The sequence below is a fragment of the Oncorhynchus gorbuscha genome, linkage group LG02 (assembly GCF_021184085.1).
Source record: "Oncorhynchus gorbuscha isolate QuinsamMale2020 ecotype Even-year linkage group LG02, OgorEven_v1.0, whole genome shotgun sequence".
Classification (NCBI taxonomy): Eukaryota; Metazoa; Chordata; class Actinopteri; order Salmoniformes; family Salmonidae; genus Oncorhynchus; species Oncorhynchus gorbuscha.
The window spans coordinates 48,056,863-48,076,925 of record NC_060174.1 but is presented as its reverse complement, the minus strand read 5'-3'; the positions used below and the strand labels follow the sequence as shown (position 1 = coordinate 48,076,925).

The 20,063-nt window shown below is 42.7% G+C and overlaps 1 protein-coding gene across 1 annotated transcript in view; it reads left to right on the top strand.

Annotated features, from left to right (window-relative positions):
• The window catches only part of LOC124003491 (spondin-1-like), a 131,370-nt gene that overhangs the window by 25,280 nt on the left and 86,027 nt on the right, over positions 1-20,063 (top strand). The gene's annotated exons all lie outside the window — the stretch shown is intronic.

The window sequence follows — 20,063 nt, the reverse complement described above, 5'->3', positions numbered from 1 at the left end:
CTTTTATTCATGTTATCCAATGTGGGCTCCCAGCAAGTTGATGTAGGCTCCCAGTAAGCTGGCTTCCTCAGTTGAGAGAAGAGGAGTTTTTAGATCTTTTTAAAAAAATGACTCAATCTGGCTTGGTGTGGATATACAATAAGAGAGGTGTACAATTCATTATAGAAATGGGAGAATCTTTGGTTAATTAATGTTGGTTATGATAGTAATTCACCTGATTCAGATTCAATAGCTGCAATATCTGCTAATTGATCATTACCGAGAAGCTTGTTAGACAGATTCTTGTCCCGCATGTCCAGAATGGCATTCAAATTTGTCCCGATAACCAGTTGTAATAAATAAAATAAAATAAATACTTATTTTCCACCATCATTTGCAAAGAAATTCCTAAAAAATCCTACGATGTGATTTTCTAGATTTCTTTTCTTCTCATTTTGTCTGGCATAGTTGAAGTGTACCTATGATGAAAATTACAGGTCTCTCTGATCTTTTTAAGTGGGAGAACTTGCACAATTGGTGGCTGACTAAATACTTTTTTTGCCCCACTGTATATAAACTCCAGTCGTACTTTATCATAAGCCTTTTCAAAGTCTGCTATGAAAACCAGAACTGGTTTCCCCGATATTTCATAGTGTTATTGTAACGGCGTTCGTCTGTTGAATGAAGAAAGTCGGACCGAAATGCAGTGAGTAGGTTACTCATGACTTTAATGAACAGAATAGCGGTACATGAAATAACTGAAATACAAAAACAACAGAACGGAACGTGAAACTAATTACAGCCTATCTGGTGACTACAACACAGAGACAGGAACAAACACCCACCAAAATACAAAGCGAACTCAGGTTACCTAAATACGGTTCCCAATCCGAGACAACGAGAATCACCTGACTCCAATTGAGAACCGCCTCAGGCAGCCAAGCCTAACTAGACACACCCCTAATCATACACAATCCCAATGCTAATAAAAGCCCAATACGAAACACAACATATAAACCCATGTCACACCCTGGCCTACCCAAACATATAACAAAAACACAAAATACAATGACCAAGGCGTGACAGAACCCCCCCCCCCCTAAGGTGAGGACTCCCGGACGCACCTCAAGATCATAGGGAGGGTCCGGGTGGGCATCTGTCCATGGTGGCGGTTCTGGCTCGGGGCGTCGACCCCACTCCATAAATGTCCTATTTCCTCCCCTTCACGTCCTGGGATAATCCACCTTCTCCGCCGACCATGGCCTAATAGTCCTCACCCAGATCCCCACATAACTGAGGAGCAGCTCGTGACAGAGGGGCATCTCGGGACAGAGGGGCATCTCAGGACAGAGGGGCATCTCGGGACAGAGGGGCATCTCGGGACAGAGGGGCATCTCGGGACAGAGGGGCATCTCGGGACAGAGGGGCATCTCGGGACAGAGGGGCATCTCGGGACAGAGGGGCATCTCGGGACAGAGGGGCATCTCGGGACAGAGGGGCATCTCGGTACTGAGGGGAACAGACTGAGGGGAAGCCCGGTACTGATGGGAAGCCCGGTACTGAGGGAAGCCCAGTACTGAGAGGAAGCCCAGTACTGAGATGAAGCTCAGGCAGGTAGTAGGCTCCGGTAAATCCTGGCTGGCTGGCAGATCTGGAAGAGACTGGTTGTCGAGCAGATCTGGAAGAGACTGGTTGTCGGGCAGACTGGGAGCACTGGCGGCGCTGGGCAGACTGGGAGCGCTGGGCAGACTGGGAGCACTGGCGGCGCTGGACAGACAGGAGACTCCGGCAGCGCAGGAGAGGAGAAAGGCTCTGGCTGCGCTAAACAGGCGGGAGACTCCGGCAGCGCAGGAGAGGAGAAAAGTGCTGGCTGCGCTGAACAGGCGAGGCGCACTGGAGGCCTGGTGCGTGGTGCTGGAACTGGTGGTACTGGATCGAGGACACGCACAGGAAGCCTGGTGCGGGGAGCTGCTACCGGAGGACTGGTGTGTGGAGGTGGCACAGGATGGGCTAGACCTTGAAGGCGTACTGGAGACCTTGAGAGCAGTGTAGGCACAGGACGTGCAAGGCTAGGGATGTGCACAGGAGGCCTGGTGCGTGAGGCTGGCACCAACTTCACCAGCCGACTAACACGCACCTCAGGTTGAGTATAGAGCGCTAACTCAGGTGCTATCAAATCGCCGACACGATCCGTCGGACGAATATTATATCTATAGCACCAAGCTAGCAACTCCCTCATTACTCTCCACTCCATTTTCCCCATTAACTCCTTCACAGTCTCTGCTTCGCTCACCTCTAACACTGGCTCTGGTTCTGGTCTCCTCCTTGGCTCCTCACGATGAACAAGGAGAGTTGGCTCAGGTCTATTTCCTGACTCAGCCATACTCTCCCTAAGCCCCCCCCCAATACATTTTTTGGGGTGACTTTCGGTTTTCGCTTTGTGCCGCCGTGCTTTCCTTTTCGACTCCATTCGTCTATAGCCCTCTTCGCATTGCTGTAGGGAATCCCAGGCGGACTCCTGCACTCGCTCTGGGTCGGCCGTCCACCTGTCGATTTCTTCCCACGTCGTATACTCCATGCTTCTGCTGTCCATAACGTCGTCCTTTAGCTCCTGCCAGTTTACACACTGCTCAGTCTGTGAGTGGTTTATTTATACCACTTGGATCCTGTTTCAGTAATAATGAAATCAGACCTTCTTGTTGTGTTTCCGATAATCTACCATTTATATAGGAGTGGTTAAAACATGTTAAAAAAACAGTTTTAATTAATTTAATTCTAACATTATGCTGTTCAGAGAATTAAAAAAAACGTAAGATCATATGAATTTGGAACATGCACATTATTAAAGGAAATGTTCTTTCCATTATGGATATATTTAAGGAAAGTGATTCGGCTTTCTTGGTCTTTCTTGGTCTTTTGCAGCATGTGTCTTTCTTGGAACATTGCTACATCAATATGGTTTCTTGCTGGGATTTCAAGATAGCTTAATAGGTGAGTTTAGGCCTACCGTATAGCTAGCGGACCCATAGGGAAACCCACCCATTGACACAGCTGTCTGTCATTTAGCAATTCTGGACACAAAGACAAAACCATCTCATTGTCCTTGTCATCAGAGAGGTCAGTGTCACTCAGATTGTTCTCAGTTCTGACTTGTGCTTATTCCTATTGAGTCTTCCTTGTCTGTCGTTTATTTGGATCATGGCCTAGTGTCTTTCCCTCTATCTCGAGGCAAGTCATTGATAAGTAGTAACAAATTGCGGTGAAGGATTCTCTGCATCCCAGTGGGATTATCAGGTCGAACTTTGTAGACAGGGTTTTCACCCACCTGTTCCACAACCATGGTATCCTTCTCCCAGTAGGCTCTCAGTTTTCCTGGCCTTCCTCTTTCCCATAGGTCTCTGAGAAGCAAACGGGTCCCCAGTTTGAAGAGCTATGCTTATTTTTTTAGACTTTTCCTGTGCAAATGATTGTTGGCTGTTCTTTGAGGTAATCTGATAGCAAGGCATCTGAACAGGTAATTTTAAACTTACGGATCAGGTTGTGGTGAAGTTTGGTTGGATATCCAAAGCGTGGAATATAGTCATTAAAGATCTTTTAAGAGGGGTCACATGACCAACAGGCATTATGGTCACTCTAATCACCAGAGCTCCGCATATTTTAAACACATTATTTATATAATTAACTCTTAAAAAATTAACCAAAGACTAACTAACAATGCCAATGACCCAAGGAGGAAAGAAACATGGCACTTCTGAGTTCTTTGCCTATAGTTAAGTGTCAAAAGAAAGCCCTCAGCACTGACACTGAGGCCTTCATAGCTGGCTACATTTCTGAGGCGTTAGCCAAGCAACAGAACTCTTTTGAAGCTATGTTACAATGGGTGTTAGCTCAACAAAAAAAACATCAAGCGACTTGAGCGGCTGTTGAAACACTTACAATTGGCATTGAGAGTGGTTGACAACCTGCCTACTAAAGTGGACAATCAGCAAGGTGGAATTGGGGAAAGCAAACAGAAAATCAACAACTGTTCTTCACAACTGAAGTTGATGCAGCTCAAGATGGCTGAAATGGAGGACCGTTCAGGTTGCTCAAATTTAAGATTAATTTATTTAAAATATGGAGAAGAGACTGACGATCCCATTGAATTTCTACAGGGAATGATCTCTAAATGGATCCCATCCATATCTCACAAGGTTGCGATAGAAAGAGCCCACTGACCTGGGACTGGTAATACTACCAACAGACCAAGGATGCTGATCTTCAAGGTCCTCTGGTACAATGACCACCAAGCCGTTCTACAAGGAGCCAGGGCAACAGAGCTCATTCACCATGCCAGCAAGGTGGTTTTTCCCCTGACTACAGCACCTACACCTCCCAACGCCCCAAAGCCTTCAACGATGTCCAGAGCAAACTCCGACTGAGGGGCATCCAGCCATTCCTCTCTTATCCAGCTACGCACCGGACCACACGGGAAAGCACCTGTCAATCACCACAGCACAAGATGCAGAGGTGTTTGTGGCATCACTGGGAGAGGGCAACCACGAGCACCGCAGTGAGCACCATGCCGCTGGTCCTGTTGTGAGGAGTAAGACTCAACAACGGGGCCATGCAAACACCTGGGAACCTATGGATTAAATGAACTGGTCAAGAGAATTTATCCGCACCTTCAAGGAACTTTGAGGAACATTTGATCTAATTGCTTCTGATCATTTTGAACTTCAGCAACATAGCACCAGCAAGCTAGCATACTAGCTATCCAGCTAGCTGGGTGATTGGGACAGTGATGTTACAGCTAATGTTAGCAGCTAAGTCATCACAACTGTTAGCTAGCTAACTAATTCTCTTCAGTAGTGTCCAGTATAACTTACATGTTGTTGCAAGTTAACCTAGATTCTAAAAACAAAAAGTTTTATTTTACAACTAAGTTACGTTCAGAACTTTCTGTGTTAGCAAGCTACCACTAGACAGTTATCTAGCTAACCTAGCCAGCAGCTAGCTAGCTTGTTTTACGTTGCGATGACAACTGACAAAGTCAGCTATCAACATCACCACTGAATTATTTAGACATCCATGTTTGTGCTACATTTAGGCTTAATTGTTCAGTCATTTGAGCATTTCTTGCCTTTCTCATATTTCCTTTGCGTCAGTTAATGCAAAAATATTTAGGAAATGGAGGGATATGGGGAGGGTTTTAGACACTGCAGTTGAAACCACTGCATTCAGTCATGGGTCTAACATTGAGGGGAGAGGGAGAACTGTTGTGTCCTAACCTGTCAGGGAGTGGAGGGATTATTTGTTTCAATTGCTTTGATACATTTTGTAGGGTTATTAGGGTGGGATGGCAATCTGAAGGGTTTTGTAATTTTACATGTAATTTTATCCAACAATGGATATGTTTACAGTTTTTCCTGGAATATCTGGTTAACAGTTATTTAGTTGGCAACTGAATAGTGATTCTATAGCTATCATAAATTACACCCCCCCCGCCTTTATCAATCAAACTGGAATTCAGATCAATTTAGTGATAATTTCCTGTAATCTGAGGGGTCCTAATGAGCCAAATAAGCAAATGAAATGTCTTGACGTTGCTCTATTGCAAGAGACACATCTTTTAAAGGGTGATGTCTGTAGACTTCAAAACAAATACTACAAACTGGCAGCTGCTTCATTTTTCACATCGAAATCTAAAGAGGTGCTTATTCTACATAAACACAATTTACCCCTTAAAATTGAAAAAAGTGGAAATTATGAACAGGACAGATTTTTATAGTTTCATAAAGAATGTTCCACTCTGTTATGGAAGGAAAAAAAGCATTTGTATCTATTTATGCTCCTAACTCATATGACAAAAATGTTCTCCCTTCTGGAACCAGAAGCTTGCTCAATTTATCTGATTCTAAGCTTATTATTAGAACTGACATGGATGCCATTATTGATTTGGGGAACAGTGGGTTAACTGCCTTGCTCAGTGGCAGAATGACAGATTTTTACCTTGTCAATCCAGCAACCTTTTGGTCAGCCCCCTGCACCTCTCTGATTCAGAGGGGTTGCGTTAAATGCGGCACAACACATTTCAGGTGAATACATTCAGTTTGTCAACTGACTACTGTAGGTATCCGCCTTTCCCTTTCCCTGATTCTAAGTTAGATAGATCTGGACCTTCTCATAGCTCATCACGAGTGAATGCTTCCAAACAATTTCCAAACAATTTCTTAAAGATCTCAATCTTAATGACTGTTGGCGATTTCAGAATCCCACAACTAAGGACTATACATGCTTTTCTGCTAGATTTAAGACTTTCTCGAGAATTGACTATGCTTTAACATTTGCTGATATTGCATGTTACATGGAATTTATTAAAACATTACCGGCCATTCTATCTGATCATAATCCCATTCTTTGTCGATTTTCAAATCTTCCCAATGAAAAGTGTGGACGGAGATGGATATCTAATAATACTTTACATACATAACTGTTTGAATTTAAAATACTTTTTTTGAAATAAATTATCTCTTAGTGGAGGACTCAATTACTCCCGAGTTGCGCAGTGGTCTAAACTACAGCATCTGTGCTAGAGGCATCACTACAGACCCTGGTTTGATTCCAGGCTGTATCACAACCGGATGTGATTGGGAGTCCCAGAGGGCATCGCACAATTGGCCCAGCGTCGCCCGGGTTAGCATTTGGCCGGGGTAGGCCGTCATTATAAATAAGAATTCGTTCTCAACTGACTTGCCTAGTTAAATAAATAAAATTATGGTATGGTTAACTGCAAAAGGTTTCATAAAAGGTAACACTAGACCTTTTTCCTCTAATTAACAGAAATGAAGACTTCAGAAGATCAGTGAATTTGAAAATAATTGTAAAATGCTGGAGTACTTGCTTAAAGACAACTATTCAACAGAGAGAAATTGAGCTAAAAGCAAGTAGACTGGAACTTAATGACCTGTTGCAATGTAGAACAGAATTCATTTCTGCAGGGGGTGCGACAAATATAACATTTTCAAGGGAGTAGGTCTAGCCAGCTACTGGCACTGTAGCTTAAACATGCTGAAACAAGATCATCAGAAATAAATATCTGATCCACAGAAATAAATGCAACTTTTAGAGCATATTATTTGGATTTATACAGTTCCTCACATAGCTTTGATACTTCTGCTTGTCGGCAGTTCTTGGATAACCTTATGTTGCCCAAACTTTCTCAGGAAGGAACCTGTCACTTTATGTGAGCTGAAAGCTGTTCTTTTAAATATGAAGAAAGCGAAAGTGCCTGGTTTTGATGGAATACCTCCTTAATTCATTCTCAATTTTTGGGATGAGTGCAGCTATTATATCCCTAATCCCTAAGAAAGGAAAAGACCTCACAGATTGTTGTAATTATCGGCCAATCAGTTTAATCGTAACAGAACATGAAGATGTATGCCAAAGTTCTAACCATGCGCCTAGAGAAAGTTATGAACAAGCTCATGCATCCTGACCTAACAGGGTTTATTAAAAGTTCAATATAATCGAAAATGTAATCTACGTAACCCCCAAAAGTAGTTATTTGTCATGAGGGCCATTAACAATAACTAGTAATGCTGCATACTCAAAGGTTAAAATATTACCTTTCTTGTAAAAATAGTATGATATGAAGAAAATGATATGAAGAAAATCTGAAATATTTATTATGTATTATGAATAAGGCTTGAAATTACTTACAGTATATGCTTTCTAAATGTAGTAACAGATAACTATAAGATTTCACCTTCCTTATAACTGTAAAATGCAAATATTTGTATGTTTATTTTCTAGAAGTCTCTCTTGATCAAAACGTCTACCCCCATCACTGTGAACGTCTCACAGAGCTCTTGATTTCACATCCTACGTCATACAGGCTCAGAAAATATACCGGTACTAGAACCACGCAGATCCCCTAAACAGGGGACTTTACATCTTAGAGGTTCTTCCAGCAGCCGATAACATGCACTGCCTGTTTCATGTGATTGCTGAGGCTTCTAACCTGGATACCCCATATGTGTTATCATTAGATGCAGAAAAGACCTTTGACTGCTTAGAGTGGGAATATTTATGGCTTGTTCTTGAACATTTTAGTATTGGGGCTAGATTTATACATATGATCCACACTATGTATGTGAATCTTTCTTCTATTGTTTTTTAAATTTATTTTACCTTTATTTAACCAGGCAAGTCAGTTAAGAACATATTATTATTTTCAATGACGGGAACAGTGGGTTAAATGCCTGTTCAGGGGCAGAACGACAGATTTGTACCTTGTCAGCTCAGGGGTTTGAACTCGCAACCTTCCGGTTACTAGTCCAACGCTCGAACCACTAGGCTATGCTGCCGCCCCCCATCTACTGGCACTACCCTTTAGGTATTACAATGGTTCTTCCTGTAAAAGTTGCCCTGCAGCACATCTTGCGGGCTGCTGCAGAATTCTATAGCACGTTATTTATTTGTCAGCCATTGTTACCATTAATGCTAGTTAGTGCTAGTTTGACCACAAGAGGGCATCTTTGGGAAGCATTTGATAGCCTTCAATATTGGCTGTACTAGAGAATTTAAAACCTTTTTTGTAAGAACATAGTATATGGGATTGATTTTAAGAAATGTAGCTTTTTATTTCAGTGTTTCTATTCCAAGAAAAGCGAAAAAGAAACCCCTCAGGGTTTCCATTAGGAAAATATGGCACTGTACAACGTGACGGGTCGGGAGTAGGCTACAGAACTAAGAGCATAACATTTCCACACCCTAATTGTCGTCTGAAGAAATACCCAAACTGAGATTCAGTGAAAATTAAAATCTCACTGATTTATCAAGACCAGTCCCCATGCTTGTCTCAGAGCAGCACGAAGCAGTGCTGAAATACTGTAGTTGACCACAGTGGGGAGGCTATTTCTTCAAATCATATTGCTTCTAACTTCAATATGGTTTTTAAATAAATAAGACCTACACCACTTTTAACAGCACATTACTCAACACCAGTGAAACTCATGTCATCTACGCTAGGCCTACAGTATATCTAAAAATATGTTTTTCAATGACTTGACTCTGCCAATAATTTGATTTAGAGGATTGGAGTATTCTAAATTAATTTCTAAAGGGCATTTTTCATTAGGGAAAATCTGATCTGTGAGAATATCTAAGGGACTTTTATATAATTCTAAATTAATAATAATAATAACCGCTTTGTTTAAAAAATAATGATATTTTGGAGATGATTTTGTTTTCAAATAACCTAATGTGAACGAGAAAAAGGGTGAGACACTCTTACTAATTTGTAAATACAGCCAGTGTATTATTAAGAATGATTTATTTCTGTTTTTAGAGGGAGAGAAACCAAAAGCCCACCATCACCTCATGGGCCTCCCTGTCGCGGATGGCATGGGTATCGAACCAGCATCTGTAGCAATGCAGTTTGCACTGCTGCACCACTCGGGAGGCCCCATCCACAAAGTTTAATGCTGATCAATTGCCTTGCACAAAGAATCAAAATACAGCGAGGTGTTGGCAAGAGTCTATTGTCCTGCTAATAGTCCATAATGGGCTATTATGATACGTGGTGTCCAGGTCAGGATAACCAAAACATTTATTTATTAAAGCCTATCAGAAAGAATGTTATTTTGATCTGAAGCCATGAATGAGTGAGTCACTCAGCTTTATTTAGGTGCCGTGGCTGTATGACTGCTCCATCAACTTGATTATTTAGCAGACATCACTAGCTTATATTCAGTCAACACATATCTTAAGAATGTAATATAATTGAACATTTTTGTTCCTCTTAGAATAAAACCCTAGCGTTAATACAGTTTTAGGAAGTAATACTGATGAGTAGAAACAAAAATATAAGTGTGTTTTTCCGGGTGTGCACGTGCAGGACAGAGGAAAAGTAATTCTTACACTATTGTTCTAAATTCAGTCACCTTCTTCATCCTCATCATTCAGTTAATTGAAATTCAATTTTGAAGTTAGCACAATTATCAGTTTATATTTGGTTTATGTCGCCCATGTATTGTCAGTTGGAGACACGTTAGCGCCTTGGGACCCAAAAGTGTAATCCGTGCTCTAACTCCCCCTGGGGTTGTCTGGAGCAATGAAGCAGTGACGCAGGGTACCGTACGAAACCACAAGTCCCGCTGCATAATCTCAAAACTTTTAGTTGAGCGACCACTGTACCATATCCCCCTCTATTCACACTATGTGCAGGAAGAAAAGGTCCAAAAAGACAAGATGGTCTGGTATGCCCACTTCTTTGCAAGCTAGTGTCTCAATTATTAAAATGAATGTCCTTCCTCATATCAATTTTATATGTTCGATGTTACCACTGCCTCCTCCTATAGTCAAATTAAGGCCAACAGTCTATCTCATAAAGAAGTTCCTTTGGGGGAGGGGGGGCACAGATTAAATACGCAACACTACAGAGAACAAAAGCATTAGGTGGACTTGCAGTTCCACATTTCTAATTTTACCACCTATCATTCCAAAGGAATTTCCTGAAGACCTGGTTAAACTCAGAGATGTCAGCTCCTTGGCTTACTATAGAAGAATCAATCATTTATCCGCTTAGATTAGAAGATTTATTTTCTCTATTGACGCCTAAAAATGTTGCATTATTGTTTGGACCTATTACTCAGCATATGAGTAAATGTGTGGAAAGCTACAGAGAAACATGAGTTTTAATCTTAAATGGCATTCATACTCTCCAATATGGCATAATAAAGAATTCTCAGAATGTAAGAAACCATTTACAGTGCATTCGGAAAGTATTCAGATCCCTTGATTCTTTTCCCACATGTTGTTACGTTACAGCCTTATATTAAAATGGATGAAAAAACAAACATTTATATCCATCTACACACAATAGCCCATAATGACGAAGCAAAAAAGTTTTTTAGGCATTTTTGTAAATGTATTACAAATAAAAAAACAGACATATAACATAAGTATTCAGACCCTTTACTCAGTACTTTGTTGATACACCATTGTTAGTGATAACAGCCTCAAGTCTTCTTGGGTTTGACGCTACAAGCTTAGCTCACCTGTATTTCAGGAGTTTCTCCCATTCTCTGTAGATGCTCTCAAGCTATAAGGTCTTCAATGCCAAAATAACATGCAAAACAGGCAACCCCAACTGCCCTGAATAACGAGTTACCACTTGTCGCTGCACAGCTATTTTTAGGTCTCTCCAGAGATGTTAGATCGGGTTCAAGTCCGGGCTCTGGCTGGGCCACTCAAGGACATTGAGACTTGCCCCAAAGCCACTCCTGTGTTGTCTTGGCTGTGTGCTTAGGGTCGTTGTCCTGATGGAAGGTGAACCTTCGCCCGAGTCTGAGGTCCAGAGCGCTCTGGAGAAGGTTTTCCCTCGATCCTGACTAGTCTCACAGTCCCCGCCACTGAAAAACATCCCCACAGCATGATGCTGCCATCACCATGCTTCACCGTAGGGATGATGCCAGGTTTTATCCAGACGTGATGCTTGGCATTCAGGCCAAATAGTTGTTTCTCATGGTCTGAGAGTCCTTTAGGAGCCTTTTGGCAAACTCCAAGTTGTCTGTCATGTGCCTTTTACTGAGGAGTGGCCTCCGTCTGGCCACTCTACCATAAAGGCCTGATTGGTGGAGTGCTGCAGAGATGTTTGTTATTCCATCTCCACAGAGGAACTCTGGAGCTCTGTCAGAGTGACCATCTCATACTTGGTCACCTCCCTGACCAAGGCCATTCTCCCCCGATTGCTCAGTTTGGCTGAGCAGCCAGCTCTAGGAAGAGTCTTGGTGGTTCCAAACTTCTTCCATTTAAGATTGAAGGAGGCCAGTGTGGTCTTGGGGACCTTCAATGCTGCATAAATGTTTTGGTATCCTTCCCCAGATCTGTGCCTCAACATAATCCGGTCTCGACAACTCCTTCGACCTCATGGCATGGTTTTTGCTCTGACATGCATTGTCATATGCTGGACCTTATATAGACAGGTTTGTGCCTTTCCACATCATGTTCAGTCAATTGAATTTACCACAGGTGGACTACCAAGTTGTAGAAACATCTAAATTGTCGATCAATTTAAACAGGATGCACCTAAACTCAATCTCAAGTCTCATAGCTAAGGGTCTGAATACTTATGAAAATAAGGTATTTCTGTGTTTTTATTTTTAATACATTTGCTAAAACCTGTTTTCGCCCTGTCATTATGCGGTGTTGTGTGTAGATTAATGAGGACAAACATGTATTTAATACATTTTAGAATAATGCGGTAACGTAACAAAATGTGGGAAAAGTCAAGGGCTCTGAATACCTTCCGAATGCACTGTATATCAGATTCTTGGTCTAAGGTTATTTATACTTTCAAAGACATATTCAATGTGAATGGACTCCTCAGTTTCTAGGACATTCGCCAGTGTTTTAATGTCCCAGGTTCATCATTTTGTGTTTACCTTCAACACCACCTATATATTCAAGCCTATGGGGTCCTCTGTGGAGCAGAATTACCAGATTTACCGGTACACACATTGGTCAAACTTCAAACAAACAGATGATCCTCACAATAAGTTGTTTCTTATGTCTATAGTCAATTAATTCTAGCAGCACAAAAACAATGAATTATATATTATAAAAATATTTTACACTTTCTGACAGACAGACAAATTGGGAGACAAAATATATTTTGATAATCTAAAACCCCAATCACCGATTGACTCTATGTCCTTATGACTGCTAGAAGGTACCTATTTTATGCCAGGATATACCCATGCCCTCCAGTACTTTTCTCAAGGTGTCTAATGGTGTCTAATGGTGTCTAATGGACGGGAGAGCACATTGTCAGATGTTTTCACCCAGCGACTTCTTATGTCTATAGTCAATTAATTCTAGCAGCACAAAAACAATGACTTATATATTATAAAAATATTTTACACTTTCTGACAAACAGACAAATTGGGAGACAAAATATATTTTGATAATCTAAAACCCCAATCACCGATTGACTCTATGTCCTTATGACTGCTAGAAGGTACCTATTTTATGCCAGGATATACCCATGCCCTCCAGTACTTTTCTCAAGGTGTCTAATGGTGTCTAATGGTGTCTAATGGACGGGAGAGCACATTGTCAGATGTTTTCACCCAGCGACAATGTTCGTTTTCTCCAGAGTTCAGTAAAGTCAGTGCACAAAGCAATACCACGAAAAATTGTAATTTTCTCGGACAAATGTCAAAAATAGAGGCCAACGAAGGTAAGGGGAGAGAGGGACAGCGTGTATGTATGAGTCTGAATGTGAGTATTTGCGAGTTGAGTAGATTGGGTATTGAGGTCGATTGAGAGAACAGGTTGGGAATTGTTGAGCTGCCACTGACAGCCAGGCAAAGAGCAAAAAGGAGCCTCTTGGACGAGACACTCCGCGGATGAAGAAGGAACTCAAGCCAGCCAGAGATAGATTTACTTTGGTAAACTTCAAGTAATGAAGTGCCGAGTTGAGAGAGACCCGTGATCTTTACACCAGCAAAAACAACATAGTTTGCACTACACAACAAGGAAGTTACTCAACCATAAATAAATAGGTTATTAGTAGGTTAAAATGTACTAGTCACAGACAAACGACTTGACATGCTGCCATCTTGGATTTGCCGCATGAGTCTGGTTTTAGACCCCACCATCTTCCTCTTGAGCTTTCCGGATCTCGTTGTTGGTCACAGCCTGCAGCAGCATTTCAGTCTTTTCTCCAATGGGACAGAACTGGATGTTCAAGGAAGCCACCCAAGAGGACTCATTCTCTGCCACCCTACTCCCCTGCCAAATGGCTGAGATTGTCTCCTGTGACAATTCCTTATCAACCACCTACAAATGCCCCTCCAGAGTCACAGGCAGTCGTGACAGTGTCTTCATCAGCATTAGTTTGTCCTGGCCTATACTTTGTTAAATAAAATTTCTGCTAGCTCTCCCACCCATCTGTGCCCATTGGCATTCAGTTTAGCAGTGCTCATAACATAAATCAATGGGTTATTCAAATCAAATAAAATGTATTTATATAGCCCTTCTTACATCAACTGATATATCAAAGTGCTGTACAGAAACCCAGCCTAAAACTCCAAACAGCAAGCAATGCAGGTGTAGAAGGACGGTGGCTAGGAAAAACTCTCTAGAAAGGCCAAAACCTAGGAAGAAACCTAGAGAGGAACCAGGCTATGAGGGGTGGCCTCTTCTGGCTGTGCCGGGTGGAGATTATAACAGAACATGGCCAAGATGTTCAAATGTTCATAAATGACCAGCATGGTCAAATAATAATAATCAGAGTGGTTGTCGAGCGTGCAACAAGTCGACACCTCAGGAGTAAATGTCAGTTGGCTTTTCATAGCCAATCATTGAGAGTATTTCTACTGCTCCTGCTGTCTCTAGAGAGTTGAAAACAGCAGGTCTGGGACGCGTCAGGGTTCCATAGCCGCAGGCAGAACAGTTGAAACTGGAGCAGCAGCACGGCCAGGTGGACTCGGGACAGCAAGGAGTCATCATGCCAGGTAGTCCTGAGGCATGGTCCTAGGGCTCAGGTCCTCCGAGAGAGAGAGAGAAAGGCTATCAGCGGAGACTTGTCTGGCAGAGAAACAGTTCATTCAGCCTCATTTACTGCATTTAAAAAAACATAGCTGATATGGCTGACTTGCTTAAAACAAATGTGTTCTCTACTGACAATTGAGATGTACAAACTATGGAATAAGGGGAGGACGAGCTGATAAGAGTCAATCCGTAATTTCGATTAAGACATTAATGAGCGAGCTAGGGCAGACTTAGTAAATATAAATATTTGTTTAGTACTTGTATAATGTACAGCAACAGAATTCAGAACATGGGCCATTCTTACAGTATTCTCCCTCTACACCAAGTCAGAACCGTAGGATAAATAAACAAGGCATATAAGCACACAATGAAAGCTCTTACAATATTTGATGATGACATTTCTCTACAACAGGCTATAGGCTAAATGTGCACCACCAAGCCAGAACAGTAGGCTAATTTATGAGGGAAAATTATTAAGGTGAGGCACATGGGCAACTAACGGCTTGCTTCACAACATACATTTAGTATTACTTTCCTAACTAAATATACATATCTTCCTGGCATATTATGTCATGTATGCAGTAGCATACAACACATTTTGGGACTCTTTTCTGTGCTCACTTGAACAGGAAGAAGTGAGCTAGGCTGAAAAACCTGCATTTTTTGGAGCTGCCTTACTCAAGAAAGCAAAAAAGAGACCATGATTGTATGCAGCTTTATTAACTGAATGATAATTTTTTACAATTTTTTTACAATGTTTGCAAACTAATATGTGACACGTATAAATGCCAAAATAACATGCAAACATGGGATTTTTTAGATTTTTTTTACTCTAAACAGGTGGGGCTCAAAACAGGTAGGGCTCTGCCTCACCTTCCCTGAATGACGGGTCGCCACTGCTTTCATGCATTGGCTGTGAGACACGTATTTTACCCTCATCTCACGCTCACATGCCACACTTCATGCATTAAAAAGTACTGCTTTTTGGCCTCCCGAGTGGCGCAGTGGTCTAAGGCACTGCATCGCACTACAGCCTGGGGTTCGATCCATGACTGGAAGTCCCATAGGATGGTGCACAATTGGCCCAGCGTCGTCTGGGTTAGGGGAGGGTTTGGCAGGCGGGGCTTTACATGGCTCATCGCTGTCTAGCGACTTCTTGTGGCGGACCGGGCTACTGCAGGCTGACTTTGATCGTAAGTTGAGAGGTGTTCCCTCCGACACATTGGTACAGCTGGTTTCCGGGTTAAGCGGGCGGGTGTTAAGAAGCAGGGCTTGGCGGGTCATGTTGGTCAGCGCATGACTCAAACTTCACATCTCCCGAGCCTGTTGGGGAGTTGCAGTGACGAGACAAGTTCGGAATCACGAAATTGGGTAGAAAAAGGTGGTTTAAAAAAGTACTGCTCTTTTTTTTCTAATTAGTCCAATTGTATAGTCAGTGCGTTAACTTTTCAACTGTATCTCCAGTTTCAACTGTGCCTCACGAGTATTTTTTGGGATAGGGGGCAACTTCTTTGGGATAGGGGCGGTATTTTGACGTCCGTATGAAGGTATGTAAGGGATGAATAGGATTGGATGCGTTTTTTAAAGAAACAGCCCTCAAGGTTAGAGTGGAGCAGACACAGCTGAATGGAGAGAGATAATGTTCTCCTCTGAGTTTATAAAACTGTAGAAAGAGCAGAATGGGAGCACTGTTGTCTTGTATAATGGTGTCAACAAATTAGGTTGCTGTTACTCCCGTCCCAAATGCAGAATGTTGCCTTTTGTCATCGTGCTAAAGTCGATTTAATCCACACTTGAATTAGCCTGGTCCCCTCGTTTCATGTTTGGCATTGAGCCTAAACTATAGGGGGCTGTGACAACGAAAATGCAACAGACAGTCCTACAGTGGGGTTTGAAATGATTGACACCCTTGATAAAAATTAGGAAAAATTACTCTATATATAATAAATTATTCAAATACTGAGCTACTGTATATTGTATGCTAACAAAAATAAGGAATTTATTATCAATTGCTCAGCGAAAGAAAGTAATATATTTCGGAAAAAGGTAGGGGTCAAAATGTATAGCTCTGATTTCAATACCTCACCTTCCGAGGATAATGGCACTGAGCCTTTTTCTAATATATTTTAGAAATCGGAGAACACATTGGGAGGGATCTTAGACAATTCCTCCATACAGAATCCTTCCAGATCCTTAATATAATTTGGAGGAGGCTACTCAAAGAGAGAGGGTGGCCAGGTTCGTTAGGTACTGACCCTGGGAGGAGAGGCAAGCACCGCTTGACACTCTTCCCAGACTTGTTGATGAAGGGTCCGGTCCCACCTCGATGATCCGGTCCTACATGAACCTTTCGAGACCAGGCTAGCTAAACCAATGCTACATAGCGTGCTAGCCAGGTTGGCTAACTCTCTGAGGTGAGCTAGCTATTACTAGCTATTTCTGCATCCCCACGGTAGAGTTGCTGGGGTAGCTCTCTTGTTTAGTATTATATGTATCTTTAAGTTGCTCGGCAGGGCCGACATAGATCTTTGCGCAACGTGAAAAACATGGTGCCATCTATTTTTCTGAATAAGGTGCATGAGTGCCCCGCTGGGAACAGATGCTCTGGCGTACCAGTGGCCTCGAACACTCATTTACGTGATTCCGCCAGTGGTTCTGATTCAGCCCACATTGAATTGGGTGCGCTGGGAGGGCTTACCATTGATTCTTGTGGCTTCCCGTTGGCCCAGGCAGCCTTGGTTTGTGGTGATCATCTACCTTTTAAGCGGGGACCCGTGGAAACTCCCACTGCGCCCACATGGGACTTGGCACTGGTTTTGGAAGCACTGTATGTGGCCTCCTTTGATCCTCGGGAGTCGATAGATCTGAAGATCCTCTCTTACAGAACCTCCCTGCTCATGGCTTTGGCCTCAACTAAATGTGTTGGGGACTTCTGTACATTCTTCCTGTACTCTAAGGTGACGTAAAGTCCAAAAGTGGCCTTTGCACCGAAGGTCATGGCTACATTCTACAGGTCCTTGGCTTTTTGAGCTATTCAGTTTTGTGACCAAATTTTTGTCTAATCCAGGTCGCGGCAGTGTGCTCTCTAAGCAGCGTCTCTCCCACTGGAGTGTAATGCCTCTGGCATATAGCAGCAAGGAGCAAAGGTTACCTAGCGGTGTACGCACCCACTCCACTAGGGGTCTGGCATCGTCTTGGGTGTTGTTTAAAGGGTTGAATGTAGGAGATATTTGTGCTGCGGCGAGTTGGGCCTCACCACACACTTTTGTGAGGTTTTATCGCTTGGATGTCACTGCTCCCAGTGTAACACACAGTGTAGGGGGAAGGGGAAAGTCACTAGGCAACACATTGTGTGCATAATACCCAGGCTGCTTCTTCAGGTGGGGTCAGGTCTGGGTGGTCTTCCATTGTCCAGTTAATTTAGTACCCATTGGGGTTGGCTTGGCGCGTGATTATATTTCCCCATAGCATGTGTACCGAAGTTGACTGACAAAGGGAAAGTAAAGTTATGACTATAACTAATGTTCCCTGAAGGAGGGAAACAAGGTACAACACCTGTCTGGTCCCACTCCGCCCATACCTGGGCTCTGAAGTGCGGTATTAAATTGAAGGAATGAATCCGAGCCTCAATCTTATCATTAAGCAAGCCAAAGGATTTCATTTGTAGATCCTTGTAACGGTGTTCGTCTGTTGAAAGAAGAGAGTCGGACCGAAATGCAGCGTGTTGGCTACTCATGACTTTAATGAATGAAAATCGCGGTACATGAAATAACTTAAACTAAATACAAAAACAACAGAACGGAACGTGAAACTAATTACAGCCTATCTGGTGACTACAACACAGAGACGGGTACAATCACCCACGAAATACAAAGCGAAACTCAGGCTGCCTAAATACGGTTCCCAATCAGAGACAACGAGAATCACCTGACTGATTGAGAATCGCCTCAGGCAGCCAAACCTATACCACACCCCTAATCAGCCGCTATCCCAAATAATCCAAACCCCAATACGAAAAATAACATATAAACCCATGTCACACCCTGGCCTACCCAAACATATAACAAAAATACAAAATACAATGACCAAGGCGTGACAATCCTTCAACCTAAGTCATAAGAGTGCAACTCCCAATAGTATGTTTTGTGTCCCTCCTTCAGGGAACAATAGTTAGTCATAATGTTACTTTTTCAATGGGTTTCAAGTCCGGAGACTGAGATGGCCATTGCAAAATGTTGATTTTATGGCCAATTAACCATTTCTTTGTGGATTGTGATGTATGCTTGGGGTTATTGTCTTGCCTCCTGGCAGAGGCAAACAGGTTTATGGCTAAAATATCCTGGTACTGGGTGAAGTTCATGTTTCCATTGACCTTAACAAGGTGGAAGCAAAATAGCCCCATAACATCAAAGACCTGATATACCGATTGTGTCTTTGAAAATGAATCTGAGGCTATGTATTTTTGCAGCCATTTATGGACAGTGTTGGATAGTAAATGTTACAGGCCTCAAATATCAGTTTATGACATTCTTGTATTGTGCACTTCCTAGGCAGAGATGGTAGGGTGACTCGTTTTGTCTATATAGAATAAGATGATGGGAAGGATCTTCAACTAATACTAATAGTACTTTGTTGAAGCACCTTTGGCAGCAATTACAGCCTCAAGTCTTCTTGGGTATGACGCTACAAGCTTGGAACAACTGTTTTTGGGGAGTTTCTCCCATTCTTCTCTGCAGATCCTCTCAAGCTCTGTCAGGTTGGATGGGGAGTGTTCCTGCACAGCTATTTTCTAGACTCTACAGAGATGTTCAGTTCCGGGCTCTGGCTGTGCCACTCAAGGACATTCAGAGACTTGTCCCGAAGCAACTCCTGCATTGTCTTGCCTGTGTGCTTAGGGTTGTTGTCCTGTTGGAAGGTGAACATTTGCCCCAGTCTGAGGTCCTGAGTGCTCTGGAGCAGGTTTTCATCAAGGACCTCTCTTTACATTGCTCCATTCATCTTTGCCTCCATCCGGACTAGTCTCCCAGTCCCTACCACTGACTAAACATCCCCACAGAATGATGCTGCCACCACCATGCTTCACCATAGGGATAGTGCCAGGTTTCCTCCAGACGTGACACTTGGCATTCAGTCCAAAGAATATTGGTTTCATCAGACCAGAGAATCTTGTTTCTTATCTTTAGGTGTCTTTTGGTAAACTCCAAGCGGGGCGGTCATGTGCCTTTAACTGAGGAGTGGCTTCCGTCTGAGAATTCTACCATAAAGGCCTGATTGGTGAAGTGCTGCAAAGATGGTTGTCCTTCTGGACGGTTCTCCTATTTCAACAGAAGAACTCTGGAGCTCTGTCAGAGTGACCATCGGGTTCCTGGTCACCTCCCTTACCAAGGCCCTTCTCTCCCGTTTTCTCAGTTTGGCCACGCTGACAGCTCTAGGAAGAATCTTGGTGGTTCTAAACTTCTTCCATTTAAGAATGATGGAGGCCACGGTGTTCTTGGGTACCCTCAATGCTTCATAAAATTTTGGGCACCCTTCCCCAGATCTGT